The sequence below is a fragment of the Oncorhynchus gorbuscha genome, linkage group LG14 (assembly GCF_021184085.1).
Source record: "Oncorhynchus gorbuscha isolate QuinsamMale2020 ecotype Even-year linkage group LG14, OgorEven_v1.0, whole genome shotgun sequence".
Taxonomy (NCBI): Eukaryota; Metazoa; Chordata; class Actinopteri; order Salmoniformes; family Salmonidae; genus Oncorhynchus; species Oncorhynchus gorbuscha.
Window position 1 is genome coordinate 30868007 of NC_060186.1, and position 27453 is coordinate 30895459.

Below are 27453 nucleotides of genomic sequence, written 5' to 3' on the forward strand. Positions count from 1 at the left end.
GAATTTTGGTAATGGCAAATGACTTTCAAAATCTGTAGTTGCTGTATGTAAACCCTTGATTGAAATCAATGAAAGTTAAGCAGAGCAATGGCAAGGCCATGTGTTGATCCCATCGAGACATTTAACAAACGTGTTGTCAGGCCGAGTGGTCTCAAGTGCTTGATTAAGTGTGTTGAGGTGTTCGGTTCAAATCCCACCATTGAGGTTGCCCTTGGTGAAGCTATTCTCAATACCTGAATCCTATTAGTCACTCTAGGATTGCGCAGGGATTCTATATTCATGTGGAGCCATGTAAGAGAGGAAATAACAAATGTTTTGTGAAGAGGTTGGTGTTATAATCCACACATGCAGTTCATCGCCTTCACCAATCAGATACCAAGTCCTGTGCTCTCCCTTTGGCAGTCAGCAATTTTACCAGTGTTTGTGAAAGTCAAAATCTTCCAGTGCCAAAATAAAGAACAGAATTTTAATTGTTATACAATGAGATTCTAACCCATGAATGCAGAGCACAATGGATTAGCAGTCCATCTCCTTAACCATTCAGCCACGTCATCCTGTATTTTGAAGTGGCAAATTAATTTAAAAAACTGTAGTTGCTGTATGTAAACCCTAGATTGAAATCAATGAAAGTTAGGCAGAGCAATGGCAAGGCCATGTGTCGATCCCATCGAGACATTTAACAAATGTGTTGTCAGGCCGAGTGGTCTCAAGTCCTTGATTAAGTGTGTTTAGGTGTTCGGTTCAAATCCCACCATTGAGGTTGCGCTTGGTGAAGCTATTCTCAATACCTGAATCCTATTAGTCACTCTAGGATTGCGCAGGGATTCTATATTCATGTGGGGCCATGTAAGAGTGGAAATAACAAATGTTTTGTGAAGAGGTTGGTGTTATAATCCACACATGCAGTTCATCGCCTTCACCACTCAGATACCAAGTCCTGTGCTCTCGCTGTGGGAGTCAGGAATTTTACCAGTGTTTGTGAAAGTCAAAATCTTCCAGTGCCAAAATAAAGCACAGAAATGTAATTGCTACACGATGAGGATGGGATTTGAACCAATGCATGCAGAGCACAATGGATAAGCAGTCCATCGCCTTAACCACTCAGATAACAAGTCCTGTGCTCTCGCTGCGGCAGTCAGCAATTTTCCCAGTGTTTGTGAAAGTCAAAATCTTCCAGTGCGAAAATAAAGCACAGAAATGTAATTGTTACACGATGAGGATGGGATTCAAACCCATGCATGCAGAGCACAATGAATTAGCAGTCCATCGCCTTAAGCACTCGGCCACCTCATCCTTTATTTTGAATTGGCAAATTAATTAAAAAAACTGTAGTTGCTGTATGTAAACCCTAGATTGAAATCAATGAAAGTTTGGTAGAGCACTGGCAAGGCCATGTGTCGATCCCATCGAGACATTTAACAAACGTGTTGTCAGGCCGAGTGGTCTCAAGTGCATGATTAAGTGTGTTGAGGTGTTCGGTTCAAATCCCACCATTGAGGTTGCCCTTGGTGAAGCTATTCTCAATACCTGAATCCTATTAGTCACTCTAGGATTGGGCAGGGATTCTATTTTCATGTGGGGCCATGTAAGAGAGGAAATAACAAATGTTTTGTGAAGAGGTTGGTGTTATAATCCACACATGCAGTTCATCGCCTTCACCACTCAGATACCAAGTCCTGTGCTCTCGCTGTGGCAGTCAGGAATTTTACCAGTGTTTGTGAAAGTCAAAATCTTCCAGTGCCAAAATAAAGCACAGTAATTTAATTGCTACACGATGAGGATGGGATTCGAACCCATGCATGCAGAGCACAATGGATTAGCAGTCCAGCGCCTTAACCACTCAGATACCAAATAATGTGTTCTCGCTGTGGCAGTCAGCAATTTTACCAGTGTTTGTGAAAGTCAAAATCTTCCAGTGCCAAAATAAAGCACAGAAATGTAATTGTTACACAATGAGGATGGGATCTGAACCCATTCATGCAGAGCACAATGATTTAGCAGTCCATCGCCTTAACCACTCAGATACCAAGTCCTGTGCTCTCGCTGTGGCAGTCAGCAATTTTACCAGTGTTTGTGAAAGTCAAAATCTTCCAGTGCCAAAATAAAGCACAGAAATTTAATTGTTACACAATGAGGATGGGATTCAAACCCATGCATGCAGAGCACAATGGATTAGCAGTCCATCGCCTTAACCACTCGGCCACCTCATCCTGAATTTTGGTAATGGCAAATGACTTTCAAAATCTGTAGTTGCTGTATGTAAACCCTTGATTGAAATCAATGAAAGTTAGGCAGAGCAATGGCAAGGCCATGTGTTGATCCCATCGAGACATTTAACAAACGTGTTGTCAGGCCGAGTGGTCTCAAGTGCTTGATTAAGTGTGTTGAGGTGTTCGGTTCAAATCCCACCATTGAGGTTGCCCTTGGTGAAGCTATTCTCAATACCTGAATCCTATTAGTCACTCTAGGATTGCGCAGGGATTCTATATTCATGTGGAGCCATGTAAGAGAGGAAATAACAAATGTTTTGTGAAGAGGTTGGTGTTATAATCCACACATGCAGTTCATCGCCTTCACCAATCAGATACCAAGTCCTGTGCTCTCCATTTGGCAGTCAGCAATTTTACCAGTGTTTGTGAAAGTCAAAATCTTCCAGTGCCAAAATAAAGCACATAAATTTAATTGTTACACAATGAGGATGGGATTCGAACCCATGCATGCAGAGCACAATGGATTAGCAGTCCATCGCCTTAACCACTCGGCCACCTCATCCTGAATTTTGGTAATGGCAAATGACTTTCAAAATCTGTAGTTGCTGTATGTAAACCCTTGATTGAAATCAATGAAAGTTAGGCAGAGCAATGGCAAGGCCATGTGTTGATCCCATCGAGACATTTAACAAACGTGTTGTCAGGCCGAGTGGTCTCAAGTGCTTGATTAAGTGTGTTGAGATGTTCGGTTCAAATCCCACCATTGAGGTTGCCCTTGGTGAAGCTATTCTCAATACCTGAATCCTATTAGTCACTCTAGGATTGCGCAGGGATTCTATATTCATGTGGAGCCATGTAAGAGAGGAAATAACAAATGTTTTGTGAAGAGGTTGGTGTTATAATCCACACATGCAGTTCATCGCCTTCACCAATCAGATACCAAGTCCTGTGCTCTCCCTTTGGCAGTCAGCAATTTTACCAGTGTTTGTGAAAGTCAAAATCTTCCAGTGCCAAAATAAAGCAAAGAATTTTAATTGTTATACAATGAGATTCTAACCCATGCATGCAGAGCACAATGGATTAGCAGTCCATCGCCTTAAACACTCGGCCACCTCATCCTGTATTTTGAAGTGGCAAATGAATTTAAAAAACTGTAGTTGCTGTATGTAAACCCTAGATTGAAATCAATGAAAGTTTGGCAGAGCAATGGCAAGGCCATGTGTCGATCCCATCGAGACATTTAACAAACGTGTTGTCAGGCCGAGTGGTCTCAAGTGCTTGATTAAGTGTGTTGAGGTGTTCGGTTCAAATCCCACCATTGAGGTTGCCCTTGGTGAAGCTATTCTTCAATACCTGAATCCTATTAGTCACTCTAGGATTGCGCAGGGATTCTATATTCATGTGGGGCCATGTAAGAGAGGAAATAACAAATGTTTTGTGAAGAGGTTGGTGTTATAATCCACACATGCAGTTCATCGCCTTCACCACTCAGATACCAAGTCCTGTGCTCTCGCTGTGGCAGTCAGCAATTTTACCAGTGTTTGTGAAAGTCAAAATCTTCCAGTGCCAAAATAAAGCACAGAAATGTAATTGTTATACGATGAGGATGGGATTCGAACCCATGCATGCAGAGCACAATGGATTAGCAGTCCATCGCCTTAACCACTCAGATACCAAGTCCTGTGCTCTCGCTGTGGCAGTCAGCAATTTTACCAGTGTTTGTGAAAGTCAAAATCTTCCAGTGCCAAAATAAAGCACAGAAATGTAATTGTTACACGATGAGGATGGGACTCAAACCCATGCATGCAGAGCACAATGGATTAGCAGTCCATCGCCTTAACCACTCGGCCACCTCATCCTGAATTTTGGTAGTGGCAAATGACTTTCAAAAAACTGTAGTTGCTGTATGTAAACCCTTGATTGAAATCAATGAAAGTTAGGCAGAGCAATGGCAAGGCCATGTGTCGATCCCATCGAGACATTTAACAAACGTGTTGTAAACCCTAGATTGAAATCAATGAAGTTTGGTAGAGCACTGGCAAGGCCATGTGTCGATCCCATCGAGACATTTAACAAACGTGTTGTCAGGCCGAGTGGTCTCAAGTGCTTGATTAAGTGTGTTGAGGTGTCGGTTCAAATCCCACCATTGAGGTTACCCTTGGTGAAGCTATTCTTCAATACCTGAATCTTATTAGTCACTCTAGGATTGCGCAGGGATTCTATATTCATGTGGGGCCATGTAAGAGAGGAAATAACAAATGTTTTGTGAAGAGGTTGGTGTTATAATCCACACATGCAGTTCATCGCCTTTACCACTCAGATACCAAGTCCTGTGCTCTCGCTGTGGCAGTCAGCAATTTTACAAGGGTTTGTTTAAGTCAAAATCTTCCAGTGCCAAAATAAAGCACAGAATTGTACTTGTTATACGATGAGGATGGGATTCAAACCCATGCATGCAGAGCACGATGGATTAGCAGTCCATCGCCTTAAACACTAGGCCACCTCATCCTGCATTTTGGTAGTGGCAAATGACTTTTAAAAAACTGTAGTTGATGTATGTAAACCCTTGATTGAAATCAATGAAAGTTAGGCAGAGCAATGGCAAGGCCATGTGTCGATCCCATCGAGACATTTAACAAACGTGCTGTCAGGGATTCTATATTCATGTGGGGCCATGTAAGAGAGGAAATAACAAATGTTTTGTGAAGAGGTTGGTGTTATAATCCACACATGCAGTTCATCGCCTTCACCACTCAAATACCATGTCCTGTGTTCTCGCTGTGGCAGTCAGCAATTTTACCAGTGTTTGTGAAAGTCAAAAATCTTCCGGTGCCAAAATAAAGCACAGAATTTTAATTGTTATACAATGAGATTCTAACCCATGCATGCAGAGCACAATGGATTAGCAGTCCATCTCCTTAACCAAGCCAATCCTGTAAAGTGGCAAATTAATTTAAAAACTGTAGTTGCTGTATGTAAACCCTAGATTGAAATCAATGAAAGTTAGGCAGAGCAATGGCAAGGCCATGTGTCGATCCCATCGAGACATTTAACAAATGTGTTGTCAGGCCGAGTGGTCTCAAGTGCTTGATTAAGTGTGTTTAGGTGTTCGGTTCAAATCCCACCATTGAGGTTGCGCTTGGTGAAGCTATTCTCAATACCTGAATCCTATTAGTCACTCTAGGATTGCGCAGGGATTCTATATTCATGTGGGGCCATGTAAGAGTGGAAATAACAAATGTTTTGTGAAGAGGTTGGTGTTATAATCCACACATGCAGTTCATCGCCTTCACCACTCAGATACCAAGTCCTGTGCTCTCGCTGTGGCAGTCAGAATTTTACCAGTGTTTGTGAAAGTCAAAATCTTCCAGTGCCAAAATAAAGCACAGAAATGTAATTGTTACACGATGAGGATGGGACTCGAACCCATGCATGCAGAGCACAATGGATTAGCAGTCCATCGCCTTAACCACTCGGCCACCTCATCCTGAATTTTGTAGTGGCAAATGACTTTAAAAAAACTGTAGTTGCTGTATGTAAACCCTGATTGAAATCAATGAAAGTTAGGCAGAGCAATGGCAAGGCCATGTGTCGATCCCATCGAGACATTTAACAAACGTGTTGTAAACCCTAGATTGAAATCAATGAAGTTTGGTAGAGCACTGGCAAGGCCATGTGTCGATCCCATCGAGACATTTAACAAACGTGTTGTCAGGCCGAGTGGTCTCAAGTGCTTGATTAAGTGTGTTGAGGTGTCGGTTCAAATCCCACCATTGAGGTTACCCTTGGTGAAGCTATTCTTCAATACCTGAATCTTATTAGTCACTCTAGGATTGCGCAGGGATTCTATATTCATGTGGGGCCATGTAAGAGAGGAAATAACAAATGTTTTGTGAAGAGGTTGGTGTTATAATCCACACATGCAGTTCATCGCCTTCACCACTCAGATACCAAGTCCTGTGCTCTCGCTGTGGCAGTCAGCAATTTTCCCAGTGTTTGTGAAAGTCAAAATCTTCCAGTGCCAAAATAAAGCACAGAAATGTAATTGTTACACGATGAGGATGGGATTCGAACCCATGCATGCAGAGCACAATGGATTAGCAGTCCATCGCCTTAACCACTCGGCCACCTCATCCTGAATTTTGGTAGTGGCAAATGACTTTCAAAATCTGTAGTTGCTGTATGTAAACCCTTGATTGAAATCAATGAAAGTTAGGCAGAGCAATGGCAAGGCCATGTGTCGATCCCATCGAGACATTTAACAAACGTGTTGTAAACCCTAGATTGAAATCAATGAAGTTTGGTAGAGCACTGGCAAGGCCATGTGTCGATCCCATCGAGACATTTAACAAACGTGTTGTCAGGCCGAGTGGTCTCAAGTGCTTGATTAAGTGTGTTGAGGTGTCGTTTCAAATCCCACCATTGAGGTTGCCCTTGGTGAAGCTATTCTTCAATACCTGAATCTTATTAGTCACTCTAGGATTGCGCAGGGATTCTATATTCATGTGGGGCCATGTAAGAGAGGAAATAACAAATGTTTTGTGAAGAGGTTGGTGTTATAATCCACACATGCAGTTCATCGCCTTCACCACTCAGATACCAAGTCCTGTGCTCTCGCTGTGGCAGTCAGCAATTTTACCAGTGTTTGTGAAAGTCAAAATCTTCCAGTGCCAAAATAAAGCACAGAAATGTAATTGTTACACGATGCGGATGGGATTCGAACCCATGCATGCAGAGCACAATGGATTAGCAGTCTATCACCTTAACCACTCAGATACCAAGTCCTGTGCTCTCGCTGTGGCAGTCAGCAATTTTACCAGTGTTTGTGAAAGTCAAAATCTTCCAGTGCCAAAATAAAGCACAGAAATGTAATTGTTACACGATGAGGATGGGACTCAAACCCATGCATTGAGAGCACAATGGATGAGCAGTCCATCGCCTTAACCACTCGGCCACCTCATCCTGAATTTTGGTAGTGGCAAATGACTTTCAAAAAACTGTAGTTGCTGTATTGTAAACCCTTGATTGAAATCAATGAACGTTAGGCAGAGCAATGGCAAGGCCATGTGTCGATCCCATCGAGACATTTAACAAACGTGTTGTAAACCCTAGATTGAAATCAATGAAGTTTGGTAGAGCACTGGCAAGGCCATGTGTCGATCCCATCGAGACATTTAACAAACGTGTTGTCAGGCCGAGTGGTCTCAAGTGCTTGATTAAGTGTGTTGAGGTGTCGTTTCAAATCCCACCATTGAGGTTACCCTTGGTGAAGCTATTCTTCAATACCTGAATCTTATTAGTCACTCTAGGATTGCGCAGGGATTCTATATTCATGTGGGGCCATGTAAGAGAGGAAATAACAAATGTTTTGTGAAGAGGTTGGTGTTATAATCCACACATGCAGTTCATCGCCTTTACCACTCAGATACCAAGTCCTGTGCTCTCGCTGTGGCAGTCAGCAATTTTACCAGGGTTTGTGAAAGTCAAAATCTTCCAGTGCCAAAATAAAGCACAGAATTGTAATTGTTATACGATGAGGATGGGATTCAAACCCATGCATGCAGAGCACAATGGATTAGCAGTCCATCGCCTTAACCACTAGGCCACCTCATCCTGCATTTTGGTAGTGGCAAATGACTTTTAAAAAACTGTAGTTGATGTATGTAAACCCTTGATTGAAATCAATGAAAGTTAGGCAGAGCAATGGCAAGGCCATGTGTCGATCCCATCGAGACATTTAACAAACGTGCTGTCAGGGATTCTATATTCATGTGGGGCCATGTAAGAGAGGAAATAACAAATGTTTTGTGAAGAGGTTGGTGTTATAATCCACACATGCAGTTCATCGCCTTCACCACTCAAATACCATGTCCTGTGTTCTCGCTGTGGCAGTCAGCAATTTTACCAGTGTTTGTGAAAGTCAAAAATCTTCCGGTGCCAAAATAAAGCACAGAATTTTAATTGTTATACAATGAGATTCTAACCCATGCATGCAGAGCACAATGGATTAGCAGTCCATCTCCTTAACCATTCAGCCACCTCATCCTGTATTTTGAAGTGGCAAATTAATTTAAAAAACTGTAGTTGCTGTATGTAAACCCTAGATTGAAATCAATGAAAGTTAGGCAGAGCAATGGCAAGGCCATGTGTCGATCCCATCGAGACATTTAACAAATGTGTTGTCAGGCCGAGTGGTCTCAAGTGCTTGATTAAGTGTGTTTAGGTGTTCGGTTCAAATCCCACCATTGAGGTTGCGCTTGGTGAAGCTATTCTCAATACCTGAATCCTATTAGTCACTCTAGGATTGCGCAGGGATTCTATATTCATGTGGGGCCATGTAAGAGTGGAAATAACAAATGTTTTGTGAAGAGGTTGGTGTTATAATCCACACATGCAGTTCATCGCCTTCACCACTCAGATACCAAGTCCTGTGCTCTCGCTGTGGGAGTCAGGAATTTTACCAGTGTTTGTGAAAGTCAAAATCTTCCAGTGCCAAAATAAAGCACAGAAATGTAATTGTTACACGATGAGGATGGGACTCGAACCCATGCATTCAGAGCACAATGGATTAGCAGTCCATCGCCTTAAACACTCGGCCACCTCATCCTGTATTTTGAAGTGGCAAATGAATTAAAAAAACTGTAGTTGCTGTATGTAAACCCTAGTTTGAAACCAATGAAAGTTAGGCAGAGCAATGGCAAGGCCATGTGTCGATCCCATCGAGACATTTAACAAACGTGTTGTAAACCCTAGATTGAAATCAATGAAGTTTGGTAGAGCACTGGCAAGGCCATGTGTCGATCCCATCGAGACATTTAACAAACGTGTTGTCAGGCCGAGTGGTCTCAAGTGCTTGATTAAGTGTGTTGAGGTGTCGGTTCAAATCCCACCATTGAGGTTACCCTTGGTGAAGCTATTCTTCAATACCTGAATCTTATTAGTCACTCTAGGATTGCGCAGGGATTCTATATTCATGTGGGGCCATGTAAGAGAGGAAATAACAAATGTTTTGTGAAGAGGTTGGTGTTATAATCCACACATGCAGTTCATCGCCTTCACCACTCAGATACCAAGTCCTGTGCTCTCGCTGTAGCAGTCAGCAATTTTACCAGTGTTTGTGAAAGTCAAAATCTTCCAGTGCCAAAATAAAGCACAGAAATGTAATTGTTACACGATGAGGATGGGACTCGAACCCATGCATGCAGAGCACAATGAAGTCAAAATCTTCCAGTGCCAAAATAAAGCACAGAAATGTAATTGTTACACGATGAGGATGGGACTCGAACCCATGCATGCAGAGCATGGATTAGCAGTCCATCGCCTTAACCACTCGGCCACCTCATCCTGAATTTTGGTAGTGGCAAATGACTTTCAAAAAACTGTAGTTGCTGTATGTAAACCCTTGATTGAAATCAATGAAAGTTAGGCAGAGCAATGGCAAGGCCATGTGTCGATCCCATCGAGACATTTAACAAATGTGTTGTAAACCCTAGATTGAAATCAATGAAGTTTGGTAGAGCACTGGCAAGGCCATGTGTCGATCCCATCGAGACATTTAACAAACGTGTTGTCAGGCCGAGTGGTCTCAAGTGCTTGATTAAGTGTGTTGAGGTGTCGATTCAAATCCCACCATTGAGGTTACCCTTGGTGAAGCTATTCTTCAATACCTGAATCTTATTAGTCACTCTAGGATTGCGCAGGGATTCTATATTCATGTGGGGCCATGTAAGAGAGGAAATAACAAATGTTTTGTGAAGAGGTTGGTGTTATAATCCACACATGCAGTTCATCGCCTTTACCACTCGGATACCAAGTCCTGTGCTCTCGCTGTGGCAGTCAGCAATTTTCCCAGTGTTTGTGAAAGTCAAAATCTTCCAGTGCCAAAATAAAGCACAGAAATTTAATTGTTACACAATGAGGATGGGATTCAAACCTATGCATGCAGAGCACAATGGATTAGCAGTCCATCGCCTTAACCACTTGGCCACCTCATCCTTTATTTTGAATTGGCAAATGACTTTAAAAAACTGTAGTTGCTGTATGTAAACCCTAGTTTGAAACCAATGAAAGTTAGGCAGAGCAATGGCAAGGCCATGTGTCGATCCCATCGAGACATTTAACAAACGTGTTGTAAACCCTAGATTGAAATCAATGAAGTTTGGTAGAGCACTGGCAAGGCCATGTGTCGATCCCATCGAGACATTTAACAAACGTGTTGTCAGGCCGAGTGGTCTCAAGTGCTTGATTAAGTGTGTTGAGGTGTTCGGGTTCAAATCCCACCATTGAGGTTGCCTTTGGTGAAGGTATTCTCAATACCTGAATCCTGTTAGTCACTCTAGGATTGCGCAGGGATTCAATATTCATGTGGGGCCATGTAAAGAGAGGACATAACAAAAGTTTTGTGAAGAGGTTGGTGTTATAATCCACACATGCAGTTCATCGCCTTCACCACTCAGATACCAAGTCCTGTGCTCTCGCTGTGGCAGTCAGCAATTTTACCAGTGTTTGTGAAAGTCAAAATCTTCCAGTGCCAAAATAAAGCACAGAAATGTAATTGTTACACGATGAGGATGGGACTCGAACCCATGCATGCAGAGCACAATGGATTAGCAGTCCATCGCCTTAACCACTCGGCCACCTCATCCTGAATTTTGGTAGTGGCAAATGACTTTCAAAAAACTGTAGTTGCTGTATGTAAATCCCTTGATTGAAATCAATGAAAGTTAGGCAGAGCAATGGCAAGGCCATGTGTCGATCCCATCGAGACATTTAACAAACGTGTTGTAAACCCTAGATTGAAATCAATGAAGTTTGGTAGAGCACTGGCAAGGCCATGTGTCGATCCCATCGAGACATTTAACAAACGTGTTGTCAGGCCGAGTGGTCTCAAGTGCTTGATTAAGTGTGTTGAGGTGTCGGTTCAAATCCCACCATTGAGGTTACCCTTGGTGAAGCTATTCTTCAATAACTGAATCTTATTAGTCACTCTAGGATTGCGCAGGGATTCTATATTCATGTGGGGCCATGTAAGAGAGGAAATAACAAAAGATTTGTGAAGAGGTTGGTGTTATAATCCACACATGCAGTTCATCGCCTTCACCACTCAGATACCAAGTCCTGTGCTCTCGCTGTGGCAGTCAGCAATTTTACCAGTGTTTGTGAAAGTCAAAATCTTCCAGTGCCAAAATAAAGCACAGAAATGTAATTGTTACACGATGAGGATGGGACTCGAACCCATGCATGCAGAGCACAATGGATTAGCAGTCCATCGCCTTAACCACTCGGCCACCTCATCCTGAATTTTGGTAGTGGCAAATGACTTTCTAAAAACTGTAGTTGCTGTATGTAAAACCCTTGATTGAAATCAATGAAAGTTAGGCAGAGCAATGGCAAGGCCATGTGTCGATCCCATCGAGACATTTAACAAACGTGTTGTAAACCCTAGATTGAAATCAATGATGTTTGGTAGAGCACTGGCAAGGCCATGTGTCGATCCCATCGAGACATTTAACAAACGTGTTGTCAGGCCGAGTGGTCTTAAGTGCTTGATTAAGTAAGTGTGTTGAGGTGTTCGGGTTCAAATCCCACCATTGAGGTTGCCTTTGGTGAAGCTATTCTCAATACCTGAATCCTACTAGTCACTATAGGATTGCGCAGGGATTCAATATTCATGTGGGGCCATGTAAGAGAGGAAATAACAAATGTTTCGTGAAGAGGTTGGTGTTATAATCCACACATGCAGTTCATCGCCTTCACCACTCAGATACCAAGTCATGTGCTCTCGCTGTGGCAGTCAGCAATTTTCCCAGTGTTTGTGAAAGTCAAAATCTTCCAGTGCCAAAATAAAGCACAGAAATGTAATTGTTACACGATGAGGATGGGATTCAAACCCATGCATGCAGAGCACAATGGATTAGCAGTCCATCGCCTTAACCACTCGGCCACCTCATCCTGAATTTTGGTAGTGGCAAATGACTTTCAAAAAACTGAAGTTGCTGTATGTAAACCCTTGATTGAAATCAATGAAAGTTAGGCAGAGCAATGGCAAGGCCATGTGTCGATCCCATCGAGACATTTAACAAACGTGTTGTCAGGCCGAGTGGTCTCAAGTGCTTGATTAAGTGTGTTGAGGTGTTCGGGTACAAATCCCACCATTGAGGTTGCCTTTGGTGAAGCTATTCTCAATACCTGAATCCTATTAGTCACTCTAGGATTGCACAGGGATTCAATATTCATGTGGGGCCATGTAAGAGAGGAAATAACAAAAGTTTTGTGAAGAGGTTGGTGTTATAATAATCCACACATGCAGTTCATCGCCTTCACCACTCAGATACCAAGTCCTGTGCTCTCGCTGTGGCAGTCAGCAATTTTACCAGTGTTTGTGAAAGTCAAAATCTTCCAGTGCCAAAATAAAGCACAGAAATTTAATTGTTACACGAAGAGGATGGGACTCGAACCCATGCATGCAGAGCACAATGGATTAGCAGTCCATCGCCTTAACCACTCGGCCACCTCATCCTGAATTTTGGTAGTGGCAAATGACTTTCAAAAAACTGAAGTTGCTGTATGTAAACCCTTGATTGAAACCAATGAAAGTTAGGCAGAGCAATGGCAAGGCCATGTGTCGATCCCATCGAGACATTAAACAAACGTGTTGTCAGGCCGAGTGGTCTCAAGTGCTTGATTAAGTGTGTTGAGGTGTTCGGGTTCAAATCCCACCATTGAGGTTGCCTTTGGTGAAGCTATTCTCAATACCTGAATCCTATTAGTCACTCTAGGATTGCGCAGGGATTCAATATTCATGTGGGGCCATGTAAGAGAGGAAATAACAAAAGTTTTGTGAAGAGGTTGGTGTTATAATAATCCACACATGCAGTTCATCACCTTCACCACTCAGATACCAAGTCCTGTGCTCTCGCTGTGGCAGTCAGCAATTTTACCAGTGTTTGTGAAAGTCAAAATCTTCCAGTGCCAAAAGAAAGCACAGAAATGTAATTGTTACACGATGAGGATGGGATTCGAACCCATGCATGCAGAGCACAATGGATTAGCAGTCCATCGCCTTAACCACTCGGCCACCTCATCCTGAATTTTGGTAGTGGCAAATGACTTTCAAAAAACTGTAGTTGCTGTATGTAAAACCCTTGATTGAAATCAATGAAAGTTAGGCAGAGCAATGGCAAGGCCATGTGTCGATCCCATCGAGACATTTAACAAACGTGTTGTAAACCCTAGATTGAAATCAATGAAGTTTGGTAGAGCACTGGCAAGGCCATGTGTCGATCCCATCGAGACATTTAACAAACGTGTTGTAAACCCTAGATTGAAATCAATGAAGTTTGGTAGAGCACTGGCAAGGCCATGTGTCGATCCCATCGAGACATTTAACAAACGTGTTGTCAGGCCGAGTGGTCTCAAGTGCTTGATTAAGTGTGTTGAGGTGTCGGTTCAAATCCCACCATTGAGGTTACCCTTGGTGAAGTTATTCTTCAATACCTGAATCTTATTAGTCACTCTAGGATTGCGCAGGGATTCTATATTCATGTGGGGCCATGTAAGAGAGGAAATAACAAATGTTTTGTGAAGAGGTTGGTGTTATAATCCACACATGGAGTTCATCGCCTTTACCACTCGGATACCAAGTCCTGTGCTCTCGCTGTGGCAGTCAGCAATTTTACCAGTGTTTGTGAAAGTCAAAATCTTCCAGTGCCAAAATAAAGCACAGAAATGTAATTGTTACACGATGAGGATGGGACTCGAACCCATGCATGCAGAGCACAATGGATTAGCAGTCCATCGCCTTAACCACTCGGCCTCCTCATCCTGAATTTTGGTAGTGGCAAATGACTTTCAAAAAACTGTAGTTGCTGTATGTAAAACCCTTGATTGAAATCAATGAAAGTTAGGCAGAGCAATGGCAAGGCCATGTGTCGATCCCATCGAGACATTTAACAAACGTGTTGTCAGGCCGAGTGGTCTCAAGTGCTTGATTAAGTGTGTTGAGGTGTTCGGGTTCAAATCCCACCATTGAGGTTGCCTTTGGTGAAGCTATTCTCAATACCTGAATCCTACTAGTCACTCTAGGATTGCACAGGGATTCAATATTCATGTGGGGCCATGTAAGAGAGGAAATAACAAAAGTTTTGTGAAGAGGTTGGTGTTATAATCCACACATGCAGTTCATCGCCTTCACCACTCAGATACCAAGTCCTGTGCTCTCGCTGTGGCAGTCAGCAATTTTACCAGTGTTTGTGAAAGTCAAAATCTTCCAGTGCCAGAATAAAGCACAGAAATGTAATTGTTACACGATGAGGATGGGACTCGAACCCATGCATGCAGAGCACAATGAAGTCAAAATCTTCCAGTGCCAAAATAAAGCACAGAAAAGTAATTGTTACACAATGAGGATGGGACTCAAACCCATGCATGCAGAGCATGGATTAGCAGTCCATCGCCTTAACCACTCGGCCACCTCATCCTGAATTTTGGTAGTGGCAAATGACTTTCAAAAAACTGTAGTTGCTGTATGTAAACCCTTGATTGAAATCAATGAAAGTTAGGCAGAGCAATGGCAAGGCCATGTCTCGATCCCATCGAGACATTTAACAAACGTGTTGTAAACCCTAGATTGAAATCAATGAAGTTTGGTAGAGCACTGTCAAGGCCATGTGTCGATCCCATCGAGACATTTAACAAACGTGTTGTCAGGCCGAGTGGTCTCAAGTGCTTGATTAAGTGTGTTGAGGTGTTCGGGTTCAAATCCCACCATTGAGGTTGCCTTTGGTGAAGCTATTCTCAATACCTGAATCCTATTAGTCACTCTAGGATTGCACAGGGATTCAATATTCATGTGGGGCCATGTAAGAGAGGAAATAACAAAAGTTTTGTGAAGAGGTTGGTGTTATAATAATCCACACATGCAGTTCATCGCCTTCACCACTCAGATACCAAGTCCTGTGCTCTCGCTGTGGCAGTCAGCAATTTTACCAGTGTTTGTGAAAGTCAAAATCTTCCAGTGCCAAAATAAAGCACAGAAATTTAATTGTTACACGAAGAGGATGGGACTCGAACCCATGCATGCAGAGCACAATGGATTAGCAGTCCATCGCCTTAACCACTCGGCCACCTCATCCTGAATTTTGGTAGTGGCAAATGACTTTCAAAAAACTGAAGTTGCTGTATGTAAACCCTTGATTGAAACCAATGAAAGTTAGGCAGAGCAATGGCAAGGCCATGTGTCGATCCCATCGAGACATTAAACAAACGTGTTGTCAGGCCGAGTGGTCTCAAGTGCTTGATTAAGTGTGTTGAGGTGTTCGGGTTCAAATCCCACCATTGAGGTTGCCTTTGGTGAAGCTATTCTCAATACCTGAATCCTATTAGTCACTCTAGGATTGCGCAGGGATTCAATATTCATGTGGGGCCATGTAAGAGAGGAAATAACAAAAGTTTTGTGAAGAGGTTGTGTTATATAATCCACACATGCAGTTCATCACCTTCACCACTCAGATACCAAGTCCTGTGCTCTCGCTGTGGCAGTCAGCAATTTTACCAGTGTTTGTGAAAGTCAAAATCTTCCAGTGCCAAAATAAAGCACAGAAATGTAATTGTTACACGATGAGGATGGGATTCGAACCCATGCATGCAGAGCACAATGGATTAGCAGTCCATCGGCTTAACCACTCGGCCACCTCATCCTGAATTTTGGTAGTGGCAAATGACTTTCAAAAAACTGTAGTTGCTGTATGTAAAACCCTTGATTGAAATCAATGAAAGTTAGGCAGAGCAATGGCAAGGCCATGTGTCGATCCCATCGAGACATTTAACAAACGTGTTGTAAACCCTAGATTGAAATCAATGAAGTTTGGTAGAGCACTGGCAAGGCCATGTGTCGATCCCATCGAGACATTTAACAAACGTGTTGTCAGGCCGAGTGGTCTCAAGTGCTTGATTAAGTGTGTTGAGGTGTCGGTTCAAATCCCACCATTGAGGTTACCCTTGGTGAAGCTATTCTTCAATACCTGAATCTTATTAGTCACTCTAGGATTGCGCAGGGATTCTATATTCATGTGGGGCCATGTAAGAGAGGAAATAACAAAAGTTTTGTGAAGAGGTTGGTGTTATAATCCACACATGCAGTTCATCGCATTCACCACTCAGATACCAAGTCCTGTGCTCTCGCTGTGGCAGTCAGCAATTTTACCAGTGTTTGTGAAAGTCAAAATCTTCCAGTGCCAAAATAAAGCACAGAAATGTAATTGTTACACGATGAGGATGGGACTCGAACCCATGCATGCAGAGCACAATGGATTAGCAGTCCATCGCCTTAACCACTCGGCCACCTCATCCTGAATTTTGGTAGTGGCAAATGACTTTCAAAAAACTGAAGTTGCTGTATGTAAACCCTTGATTGAAATCAATGAAAGTTAGGCAGAGCAATGGCAAGGCCATGTGTCGATCCCATCGAGACATTTAACAAACGTGTTGTAAACCCTAGATTGAAATCAATGAAAGTTAGGCAGAGCAATGGCAAGGCCATGTGTCGATCCCATCGAGACATTTAACAAACGTGTTGTAAACCCTAGATTGAAATCAATGATATTTGGTAGAGCACTGGCAAGGCCATGTGTCGATCCCATCGAGACATTTAACAAACGTGTTGTCAGGCCGAGTGGTCTCAAGTGCTTGATTAAGTGTGTTGAGGTGTCGGTTCAAATCCCACCATTGAGGTTACCCTTGGTGAAGTTATTCTTCAATACCTGAATCTTATTAGTCACTCTAGGATTGCGCAGGGATTCTATATTCATGTGGGGCCATGTAAGAGAGGAAATAACAAATGTTTTGTGAAGAGGTTGGTGTTATAATCCACACATGGAGTTCATCGCCTTTACCACTCGGATACCAAGTCCTGTGCTCTCGCTGTGGCAGTCAGCAATTTTACCAGTGTTTGTGAAAGTCAAAATCTTCCAGTGCCAAAATAAAGCACAGAAATGTAATTGTTACACGATGAGGATGGGACTCGAACCCATGCATGCAGAGCACAATGGATTAGCAGTCCATCGCCTTAACCACTCGGCCTCCTCATCCTGAATTTTGGTAGTGGCAAATGACTTTCAAAAAACTGTAGTTGCTGTATGTAAAACCCTTGATTGAAATCAATGAAAGTTAGGCAGAGCAATGGCAAGGCCATGTGTCGATCCCATCGAGACATTTAACAAACGTGTTGTCAGGCCGAGTGGTCTCAAGTGCTTGATTAAGTGTGTTGAGGTGTTCGGGTTCAAATCCCACCATGAGGTTGCCTTTGGTGAAGCTATTCTCAATACCTGAATCCTACTAGTCACTCTAGGATTGCGCAGGGATTCAATATTCATGTGGGGCCATGTAAGAGAGGAAATAACAAAAGTTTTGTGAAGAGGTTGGTGTTATAATCCACACATGCAGTTCATCGCCTTCACCACTCAGATACCAAGTCCTGTGCTCTCGCTGTGGCAGTCAGCAATTTTACCAGTGTTTGTGAAAGTCAAAATCTTCCAGTGCCAGAATAAAGCACAGAAATGTAATTGTTACACGATGAGGATGGGACTCGAACCCATGCATGCAGAGCACAATGAAGTCAAAATCTTCCAGTGCCAAAATAAAGCACAGAAAAGTAATTGTTACACAATGAGGATGGGACTCAAACCCATGCATGCAGAGCATGGATTAGCAGTCCATCGCCTTAACCACTCGGCCACCTCATCCTGAATTTTGGTAGTGGCAAATGACTTTCAAAAAACTGTAGTTGCTGTATGTAAACCCTTGATTGAAATCAATGAAAGTTAGGCAGAGCAATGGCAAGGCCATGTGTCGATCCCATCGAGACATTTAACAAACGTGTTGTAAACCCTAGATTGAAATCAATGAAGTTTGGTAGAGCACTGTCAAGGCCATGTGTCGATCCCATCGAGACATTTAACAAACGTGTTGTCAGGCCGAGTGGTCTCAAGTGCTTGATTAAGTGTGTTGAGGTGTTCGGGTTCAAATCCCACCATTGAGGTTGCCTTTGGTGAAGCTATTCTCAATACCTGAATCCTACTAGTCACTCTAGGATTGCGCAGGGATTCAATATTCATGTGGGGCCATGTAAGAGAGGAAATAACAAAAGTTTTGTGAAGAGGTTGGTTTTATAATCCACACATGCAGTTCATCGCCTTTACCACTCAGATACCAAGTCCTGTGCTCTCGCTGTGGCAGTCAGCAATTTTACCAGTGTTTGTGAAAGTCAAAATCTTCCAGTGCCAAAATAAAGCACAGAAATGTAATTGTTACACGATGAGGATGGGACTCGAACCCATGCATGCAGAGCACAATGGATTAGCAGTCCATCGCCTTAACCACTCTGCCACCTCATCCTGAATTTTGTTAGTGGCAAATGACTTTCAAAAAAACTGTAGTTGCTGTATGTAAAACCCTTGATTGAAATCAATGAAAGTTAGGCAGAGCAATGGCAAGGCCATGTGTCGATCCCATCGAGACATTTAACAAACGTGTTGTCAGGCCGAGTGGTCTCAAGTGCTTGATTAAGTGTGTTGAGGTGTTCGGGTTCAAATCCCACCATTGAGGTTGCCTTTGGTGAAGCTATTCTCAATACCTGAATCCTATTAGTCACTCTAGGATTGCGCAGGGATTCAATATTCATGTGGGGCCATGTAAGAGAGGAAATAACAAAAGTTTTGTGAAGAGGTTGGTGTTATAATCCACACATGCAGTTCATCGCCTTCACCACTCAGATACCAAGTCCTGTGCTCTCGCTGTGGCAGTCAGCAATTTTACCAGTGTTTGTGAAAGTCAAAATCTTCCAGTGCCAAAATAAAGCACAGAAATGTAATTGTTACAGGATGAGGATGGGACTCGAACCCATGCATGCAGAGCACAATTGATTAGCAGTCCATCGCCTTAACCACTCGGCCACCTCATCCTGAATTTTGGTAGTGGCAAATGACTTTCAAAAAACTGTAGTTGCTGTATGTAAACCCTTGATTGAAATCAATGAAAGTTAGGCAGAGCAATGGCAAGGCCAATGTGTCGATCCCATCGAGACATTTAACAAACTTGTTGTAAACTCTAGATTGAAATCAATGAAGTTTGGTAGAGCACTGGCAAGGCCATGTGTCGATCCCATCGAGACATTTAACAAACGTGTTGTCAGGCCGAGTGGTCTCAAGTGCTTGATTAAGTGTGTTGAGGTGTTCGGGTTCAAATCCCACCATTGAGGTTGCCTTTGGTGAAGCTATTCTCAATACCTGAATCCTAATAGTCACTCTAGGATTGCGCAGGGATTCAATATTCATGTGGGGCCATGTAAGAGAGGAAATAACAAAAGTTTTGTGAAGAGGTTGGTGTTATAATCCACACATGCAGTTCATCGCCTTCACCACTCAGATACCAAGTCCTGTGCTCTCGCTGTGGCAGTCAGCAATTTTACCAGTGTTTGTGAAAGTCAAAATCTTCCAGTGCCAAAATAAAGCACAGAAATGTAATTGTTACACGATGAGGATGGGACTCAAACCCATGCATGCAGAGCACAATGGATTAGCAGTCCATCGCCTTAACCACTCGGCCACCTCATCCTGAATTTTGGTAGTGGCAAATGACTTTCAAAAAACTGTAGTTGCTGTATGTAAAACCCTTGATTGAAATCAATGAAAGTTAGGCAGAGCAATGGCAAGGCCAATGTGTCGATCCCATCGAGACATTTAACAAACTTGTTGTAAACCCTAGATTGAAATCAATGAAGTTTGGTAGAGCACTGGCAAGGCCATGTGTCGATCCCATCGAGACATTTAACAAACGTGTTGTCAGGCCGAGTGGTCTCAAGTGCTTGATTAAGTGTGTTGAGGTGTTCTGGGTCAAATCCCACCATTGAGGTTGCCTTTGGTGAAGCTATTCTCAATACCTGAATCCTATTAGTCACTCTAGGATTGCGCAGGGATTCAATATTCATGTGGGGCCATGTAAGAGAGGAAATAACAAAAGTTTTGTGAAGAGGTTGGTGTTATTATAATCCACACATGCAGTTCATCGCCTTCACCACTCAGATACCAAGTCCTGTGCTCTCGCTGTGGCAGTCAGCAATTTTACCAGTGTTTGTGAAAGTCAAAATCTTCCAGTGCCAAAATAAAGCACAGAAATGTAATTGTTACAGGATGAGGATGGGACTCGAACCCATGCATGCAGAGCACAATTGATTAGCAGTCCATCGCCTTAACCACTCGGCCACCTCATCCTGAATTTTGGTAGTGGCAAATGACTTTCAAAAAACTGTAGTTGCTGTATGTAAAACCCTTGATTGAAATCAATGAAAGTTAGGCAGAGCAATGGCAAGGCCAATGTGTCGATCCCATCGAGACATTTAACAAACTTGTTGTAAACCCTAGATTGAAATCAATGAAGTTTGGTAGAGCACTGGCAAGGCCATGTGTCGATCCCATCGAGACATTTAACAAACGTGTTGTCAGGCCGAGTGGTCTCAAGTGCTTGATTAAGTGTGTTGAGGTGTTCGGGTTCAAATCCCACCATTGAGGTTGCCTTTGGTGAAGCTATTCTCAATACCTGAATCCTATTAGTCACTCTAGGATTGCGCAGGGATTCAATATTCATGTGGGGCCATGTAAGAGAGGAAATAACAAAAGTTTTGTGAAGAGGTTGGTGTTATAATCCACACATGCAGTTCATCGCATTCACCACTCAGATACCAAGTCCTGTGCTCTCGCTGTGGCAGTCAGCAATTTTACCAGTGTTTGTGAAAGTCAAAATCTTCCAGTGCCAAAAGAAGGCACAGAAATGTAATTGTTACACGATGAGGATGGGAATCGAACCCATGCATGCAGAGCACAATGGATTAGCAGTCCATCGCCTTAACCACTCGGCCACCTCATCCTGAATTTTGCTAGTGGCAAATGACTTTCAAAAAAACTGTAGTTGCTGTATGTAAAACCCTTGATTGAAATCAATGAAAGTTAGGCAGAGCAATGGCAAGGCCATGTGTCGATCCCATCGAGACATTTAACAAACGTGTTGTCAGGCCGAGTGGTCTCAAGTGCTTGATTAAGTGTGTTGAGGTGTTCGGGTTCAAATCCCACCATTGAGGTTGCCTTTGGTGAAGCTATTCTCAATACCTGAATCCTAATAGTCACTCTAGGATTGTGCAGGGATTCAATATTCATGTGGGGCCATGTAAGAGAGGAAATAACAAAAGTTTTGTGAAGAGGTTGGTGTTATAATCCACACATGCAGTTCATCGCCTTCACCACTCAGATACCAAGTCCTGTGCTCTCGCTGTGGCAGTCAGCAATTTTACCAGTGTTTGTGAAAGTCAAAATCTTCCAGTGCCAGAATAAAGCACAGAAATGTAATTGTTACACGATGAGGATGGGACTCAAACCCATGCATGCAGAGCACAATGGATTAGCAGTCCATCGCCTTAACGACTCGGCCACCTCATCCTGAATTTTGGTAGTGGCAAATGACTTTCAAAAAACTGTAGTTGCTGTATGTAAACCCTTGATTGAAATCAATGAAAGTTAGGCAGAGCAATGTCAAGGCCAATGTGTCGATCCCATCGAGACATTTAACAAACCTGTTGTAAACCCTAGATTGAAATCAATGAAGTTTGGTAGAGCACTGGCAAGGCCATGTGTCGATCCCATCGAGACATTTAACAAACGTGTTGTCAGGCCGAGTGGTCTCAAGTGCTTGATTAAGTGTGTTGAGGTGTTTGGGTTCAAATCCCACCATTGAGGTTGCCTTTGGTGAAGCTATTCTCAATACCTGAATCCTATTAGTCACTCTAGGATTGCGCAGGGATTCAATATTCATGTGGGGCCATGTAAGAGAGGAAATAACAAAAGTTTTGTGAAGAGGTTGGTGTTATTATAATCCACACATGCAGTTCATCGCCTTCACCACTCAGATACCAAGTCCTGTGCTCTCGCTGTGGCAGTCAGCAATTTTACCAGTGTTTGTGAAAGTCAAAATCTTCCAGTGCCAAAATAAAGCACAGAAATGTAATTGTTACAGGATGAGGATGGGACTCGAACCCATGCATGCAGAGCACAATGGATTAGCAGTCCATCGCCTTAACCACTCGGCCACCTCATCCTGAATTTTGGTGGTGGCAAATGACTTTCAAAAAACTGTAGTTGCTGTATGTAAAACCCTTGATTGAAATCAATGAAAGTTAGGCAGAGCAATGGCTAGGCCATTTGTCGATCCCATCGAGACATTTAACAAACGTGTTGTAAACCCTAGATTGAAATCAATGAAGTTTGGTAGAGCACTGGCAAGGCCATGTGTCGATCCCATCGAGACATTTAACAAACGTGTTGTCAGGCCGAGTGGTCTCAAGTGCTTGATTAAGTGTGTTGAGGTGTCGGTTCAAATCCCACCATTGAGGTTGCCCTTGGTGAAGCTATTCTTCAATACCTGAATCTTACAAGTCACTTTAGGATTGCGCAGGGATTCTATATTCATGTGGGGCCATGTAAGAGAGGAAATAACAAAAGTTTTGTGAAGAGGTTGGTGTTATAATCCACACATGCAGTTCATCGCCTTCACCACTCAGATACCAAGTCCTGTGCTCTCGCTATGGCAGTCAGCAATTTTACCAGTGTTTGTGAAAGTCAAAATCTTCCAGTGCCAAAATAAAGCACAGAAATGTAATTGTTACACGATGAGGATGGGACTCAAACCCATGCATGCAGAGCACAATGGATTAGCAGTCCATTGCCTTAACCACTCGGCCACCTCACCCTGAATTTTGGTAGTGGCAAATGACTTTCAAAAAACTGTAGTTGCTGTATGTAAAACCCTTGATTGAAATCAATGAAAGTTAGGCAGAGCAATGGCAAGGCCATGTGTCGATCCCATCGAGACATTTAACAAACGTGTTGTAAACCCTAGATTGAAATCAATGAAGTTTGGTAGAGCACTGGCAAGGCCATGTGTCGATCCCATCGAGACATTTAACAAACGTGTTGTCAGGCCGAGTGGTCTCAAGTGCTTGATTAAGTGTGTTGAGGTGTCGGTTCAAATCCCACCATTGAGGTTACCCTTGGTGAAGCTATTCTTCAATACCTGAGTCTTATTAGTCACTCTAGGATTGCGCAGGGATTCTATATTCATGTGGGGCCATGTAAGAGAGGAAATAACAAATGTTTTGTGAAGAGGTTGGTGTTATAATCCACACATGCAGTTCATCGCCTTTACCACTCGGATACCAAGTCCTGTGCTCTCGCTGTGGCAGTCAGCAATTTTCCCAGTGTTTGTGAAAGTCAAAATCTTCCAATGCCAAAATAAAGCACAGAAATGTAATTGTTACACGATGAGGATGGGATTCGAACCTATGCATGCAGAGCACAATGGATTAGCAGTCCATCGCCTTAACCACTCGGTCACCTAATCCTTTATTTTGAATTGGCAAATGACTTTAAAAAACTGTAGTTGCTGTATGTAAACCCTAGTTTGAAACCAATGAAAGTTAGGCAGAGCAATGGCAAGGCCATGTGTCGATCCCATCGAGACATTTAACAAACGTGTTGTAAACCCTAGATTGAAATCAATGAAGTTTGGTAGAGCACTGGCAAGGCCATGTGTCGATCCCATCGAGACATTTAACAAACGTGTTGTCAGGCCGAGTGGTCTCAAGTGCTTGATTAAGTGTGTTGAGGTGTCGGTTCAAATCCCACCATTGAGGTTACCCTTGGTGAAGCTATTCTTCAATACCTGAATCTTATTAGTCACTCTAGGATTGATTGCGTAGGGTTTCTATATTCATGTGGGGCCATGTAAGAGAGGAAATAACAAATGTTTTTTGAAGAGGTTGGTGTTATAATCCACACATGCAGTTCATCGCCTTCACCACTCAGATACCAAGTCCTGTGCTCTCGCTGTAGCAGTCAGCAATTTTACCAGTGTTTGTGAAATTCAAAATCTTATGTGCCAAAATAAAGCACAGAATTTTATTTGTTATACAATGAGATTCTAACACATGCATGCAGAGCACAATGGATTAGCAGCCCATCGCCTTAACCACTCAGATACCAAGTCCTGTGCTCTCGCTGTGGCAGTCAGCAATTTTACCAGTGTTTGTGAAAGTCAAAATCTTCCAGTGCCAAAATAAAGCACAGAAATTTAATTGTTACACGATGAGGATGGGATTCGAACCCATGCATGCAGAGCACAATGGATTAGCAGTCCATCGCCTTAACCACTCGGCCACCTCATCCTGAATTTTGGTAGTGGCAAATGACTTTCAAAAAACTGAAGTTGCTGTATGTAAACCCTTGATTGAAATCAATGAAAGTTAGGCAGAGCAATGGCAAGGCCATGTGTCGATCCCATCGAGACATTTAACAAACGTGTTGTCAGGCCGAGTGGTCTCAAGTGCTTGATTAAGTGTGTTGAGGTGTTCGGGTACAAATCCCACCATTGAGGTTGCCTTTGGTGAAGCTATTCTCAATACCTGAATCCTATTAGTCACTCTAGGATTGCGCAGGGATTCAATATTCATGTGGGGCCATGTAAGAGAGGAAATAACAAAAGTTTTGTGAAGAGGTTGGTGTTATAATCCACACATGCAGTTCATCGCCTTCACCACTCAGATACCAAGTCCTGTGCTCTCGCTGTGGCAGTCAGCAATTTTCCCAGTGTTTGTGAAAGTCAAAATCTTCCAGTGCCAAAATAAAGCACAGAAATGTAATTGTTACACGATGAGGATGGGATTCGAACCTATGCATGCAGAGCACAATGGATTAGCAGCCCATCGCATTTACATTACATTTACATTTACATTTAAGTCATTTAGCAGACACTCTTATCCAGAGCGATTTACAAATTGGTGCATTCACCTTATGACATCCAGTGGAACAGTCACTTTACAATAGTGCATCTAAAACTTAAGGGGGGGGGGTGAGAGGGATTATTTATCCTATCCTAGGTATTCCTTAAAGAGGTGGGGTTTCAGGTGTCTCCGGAAGGTGGTGATTGACTCCGCTGTCCTGGCGTCGTGAGGGAGTTTGTTCCACCATTGGGGGGCCAGGGCAGCGAACAGTTTTGACTGGGCTGAGCGGGAGCTGTACTTCCTCAGTGGTAGGGAGGCGAGCAGGCCAGAGGTGGATGAACGCAGTGCCCTTGTTTGGGTGTAGGGCCTGATCAGAGCCTGGAGGTACTGAGGTGCCGTTCCCCTCACAGCTCCGTAGGCAAGCACTATGGTCTTGTAGCGGATGCAAGCTTCAACTGGAAGCCAGTGGAGAGAACGGAGGAGCGGGGTGACGTGAGAGAACTTGGGAAGGTTGAACACCAGACAGGCTGCGGCGTTCTGGATGAGTTGAAGGGGTTTAATGGCACAGGCAGGGAGCCCAGCCAAGAGCGAGTTGCAGTAATCCAGACGGGAGATGACAAGTGCCTGGATTAGGACCTGCGCCGCTTCCTGTGTGAGGCAGGGTCGTACTCTGCGGATGTTGTAGAGCATGAACCTACAGGAACGGGCCACCGCCTTGATGTTGGTTGAGAACGACAGGGTGTTGTCCAGGATCACGCCAAGGTTCTTGGCGCTCTGGGAGGAGGACACAATGGAGTTGTCAACCGTGATGGCGAGATCATGGAACGGGCAGTCCTTCCCCGGGAGGAAGAGCAGCTCCGTCTTGCCGAGGTTCAGCTTGAGGTGGTGATCCGTCATCCACACTGATATGTCTGCCAGACATGCAGAGATGCGATTCGCCACCTGGTCATCAGAAGGGGGAAAGGAGAAGATTAATTGTGTGTCGTCTGCATAGCAATGATAAGAGAGACCATGTGAGGTTATGACAGAGCCAAGTGACTTGGTGTATAGCTAGAATAGGAGAGGGCCAAGAACAGAGCCCTGGGGGACACCAGTGGTGAGAGCGCGTGGTGAGGAGACAGATTCTCACCACGCCACCTGGTAGGAGCGACTTGTCAGGTAGGACGCAATCCAAGCGTGGGCCGCGCCGGAGATGCCCAACTCGGAGAGGGTGGAGAGGAGGATCTGATGGTTCACAGTATCGAAGGCAGCCGATAGATCTAGAAGGATGAGAGCAGAGGAGAGAGAGTTAGCTTTAGCAGTGCGGAGCGCCTCCGTGATACAGAGGAGAGCAGTCTCAGTTGAATGACTAGTCTTGAAACCTGACTGATTTGGATCAAGAAGGTCATTCAGAGAGAGATAGCGGGAGAGCTGGCCAAGGACGGCACGTTCAAGAGTTTTGGAGAGAAAAGAAAGAAGGGATACTGGTCTGTAATTGTTGACATCGGAGGGATCGAGTGTAGGTTTTTTCAGAAGGGGTGCAACTCTCGCTCTCTTGAAGACGGAAGGGACGTAGCCAGCGGTCAGGGATGAGTTGATGAGCGAGGTGAGGTAAGGGAGAAGGTCTCCGGAAATGGTCTGGAGAAGAGAGGAGGGGATAGGGTCAAGGGGATAGGTTGTTGGGCGGCCGGCCGTCACAAGACGCGAGATTTCATCTGGAGAGAGAGGGGAGAAAGAGGTCAGAGCACAGGGTAGGGCAGTGTGAGCAGAACCAGCGGTGTCGTTTGACTTAGCAAACGAGGATCGGATGTCGTCGACCTTCTTTTCAAAATGGTTGACGAAGTCATCTGCAGAGAGGGAGGAGGGGGGGGAGGGGGAGGAGGATTCAGGAGGGAGGAGAAGGTGGCAAAGAGCTTCCTAGGGTTAGAGGCAGATGCTTGGAATTTAGCGTGGTAGAAAGTGGCTTTAGCAGCAGAGACAGAGGAGGAAAATGTAGAGAGGAGGGAGTGAAAGGATGCCAGGTCCGCAGGGAGGCGAGTTTTCCTCCATTTGACCTCGGTCAGGTCATGCCTATGTTTTCAGAGTTCAAACAAAGCCAACAACTGCTTCATGTGTGCCACTGATGAAGAACCTGGATGTGGCCCAGAGACTGACTGGGTTAGTAACTTTATTTAACATGTTTATATGTTTAACATGTTTTAGAGGAAATAACAAATGTTTTGTGAAGAGGTTGGTGTTATAATCCACACATGCAGTTCATTGCCTTCACCACTCAGATACCAAGTCCTGTGCTCTCGCTGTAGCAGTCAGCAATTTTAACAGTGTTTGTGAAAGTCAAAATCTTCCAGTGCCAAAATACAGCACAGAATTTTACTTTTTACACGTTGAGGATTGAATTCGAACCCATGCATGCAGAGCACAATGGATTAGTAGTCCATCGCCATA

At 43.6% G+C, this 27453-nt stretch overlaps 15 non-coding genes across 15 annotated transcripts; all 15 read right to left on the bottom strand.

Annotated features, from left to right (window-relative positions):
• Window positions 1–2690: 2690 nt before the first annotated feature.
• Window positions 2691–2772, bottom strand: trnas-gcu. The gene has a single exon. It is a non-coding gene; the product is annotated as a tRNA-Ser (tRNA).
• A 1214-nt stretch (window positions 2773–3986) lies between these two features.
• Window positions 3987–4068, bottom strand: trnas-gcu. The gene has a single exon. It is a non-coding gene; the product is annotated as a tRNA-Ser (tRNA).
• A 1547-nt stretch (window positions 4069–5615) lies between these two features.
• On the bottom strand, window positions 5616–5697 carry trnas-gcu. Its single transcript has one exon. It is a non-coding gene; the product is annotated as a tRNA-Ser (tRNA).
• A 566-nt stretch (window positions 5698–6263) lies between these two features.
• trnas-gcu lies at window positions 6264–6345 on the bottom strand. The gene has a single exon. It is a non-coding gene; the product is annotated as a tRNA-Ser (tRNA).
• Window positions 6346–10772: 4427 nt separating this feature from the next.
• On the bottom strand, window positions 10773–10854 carry trnas-gcu. The gene has a single exon. It is a non-coding gene; the product is annotated as a tRNA-Ser (tRNA).
• A 569-nt stretch (window positions 10855–11423) lies between these two features.
• On the bottom strand, window positions 11424–11505 carry trnas-gcu. Its single transcript has one exon. It is a non-coding gene; the product is annotated as a tRNA-Ser (tRNA).
• A 574-nt stretch (window positions 11506–12079) lies between these two features.
• trnas-gcu lies at window positions 12080–12161 on the bottom strand. The gene has a single exon. It is a non-coding gene; the product is annotated as a tRNA-Ser (tRNA).
• Window positions 12162–12646: 485 nt separating this feature from the next.
• On the bottom strand, window positions 12647–12728 carry trnas-gcu. The gene has a single exon. It is a non-coding gene; the product is annotated as a tRNA-Ser (tRNA).
• Window positions 12729–13213: 485 nt separating this feature from the next.
• On the bottom strand, window positions 13214–13295 carry trnas-gcu. Its single transcript has one exon. It is a non-coding gene; the product is annotated as a tRNA-Ser (tRNA).
• Window positions 13296–15260: 1965 nt separating this feature from the next.
• trnas-gcu lies at window positions 15261–15342 on the bottom strand. Its single transcript has one exon. It is a non-coding gene; the product is annotated as a tRNA-Ser (tRNA).
• A 1134-nt stretch (window positions 15343–16476) lies between these two features.
• trnas-gcu lies at window positions 16477–16558 on the bottom strand. Its single transcript has one exon. It is a non-coding gene; the product is annotated as a tRNA-Ser (tRNA).
• Window positions 16559–19737: 3179 nt separating this feature from the next.
• trnas-gcu lies at window positions 19738–19819 on the bottom strand. The gene has a single exon. It is a non-coding gene; the product is annotated as a tRNA-Ser (tRNA).
• Window positions 19820–21046: 1227 nt separating this feature from the next.
• trnas-gcu lies at window positions 21047–21128 on the bottom strand. Its single transcript has one exon. It is a non-coding gene; the product is annotated as a tRNA-Ser (tRNA).
• Window positions 21129–22267: 1139 nt separating this feature from the next.
• Window positions 22268–22349, bottom strand: trnas-gcu. Its single transcript has one exon. It is a non-coding gene; the product is annotated as a tRNA-Ser (tRNA).
• Window positions 22350–24392: 2043 nt separating this feature from the next.
• On the bottom strand, window positions 24393–24474 carry trnas-gcu. Its single transcript has one exon. It is a non-coding gene; the product is annotated as a tRNA-Ser (tRNA).
• Window positions 24475–27453: the final 2979 nt, after the last annotated feature.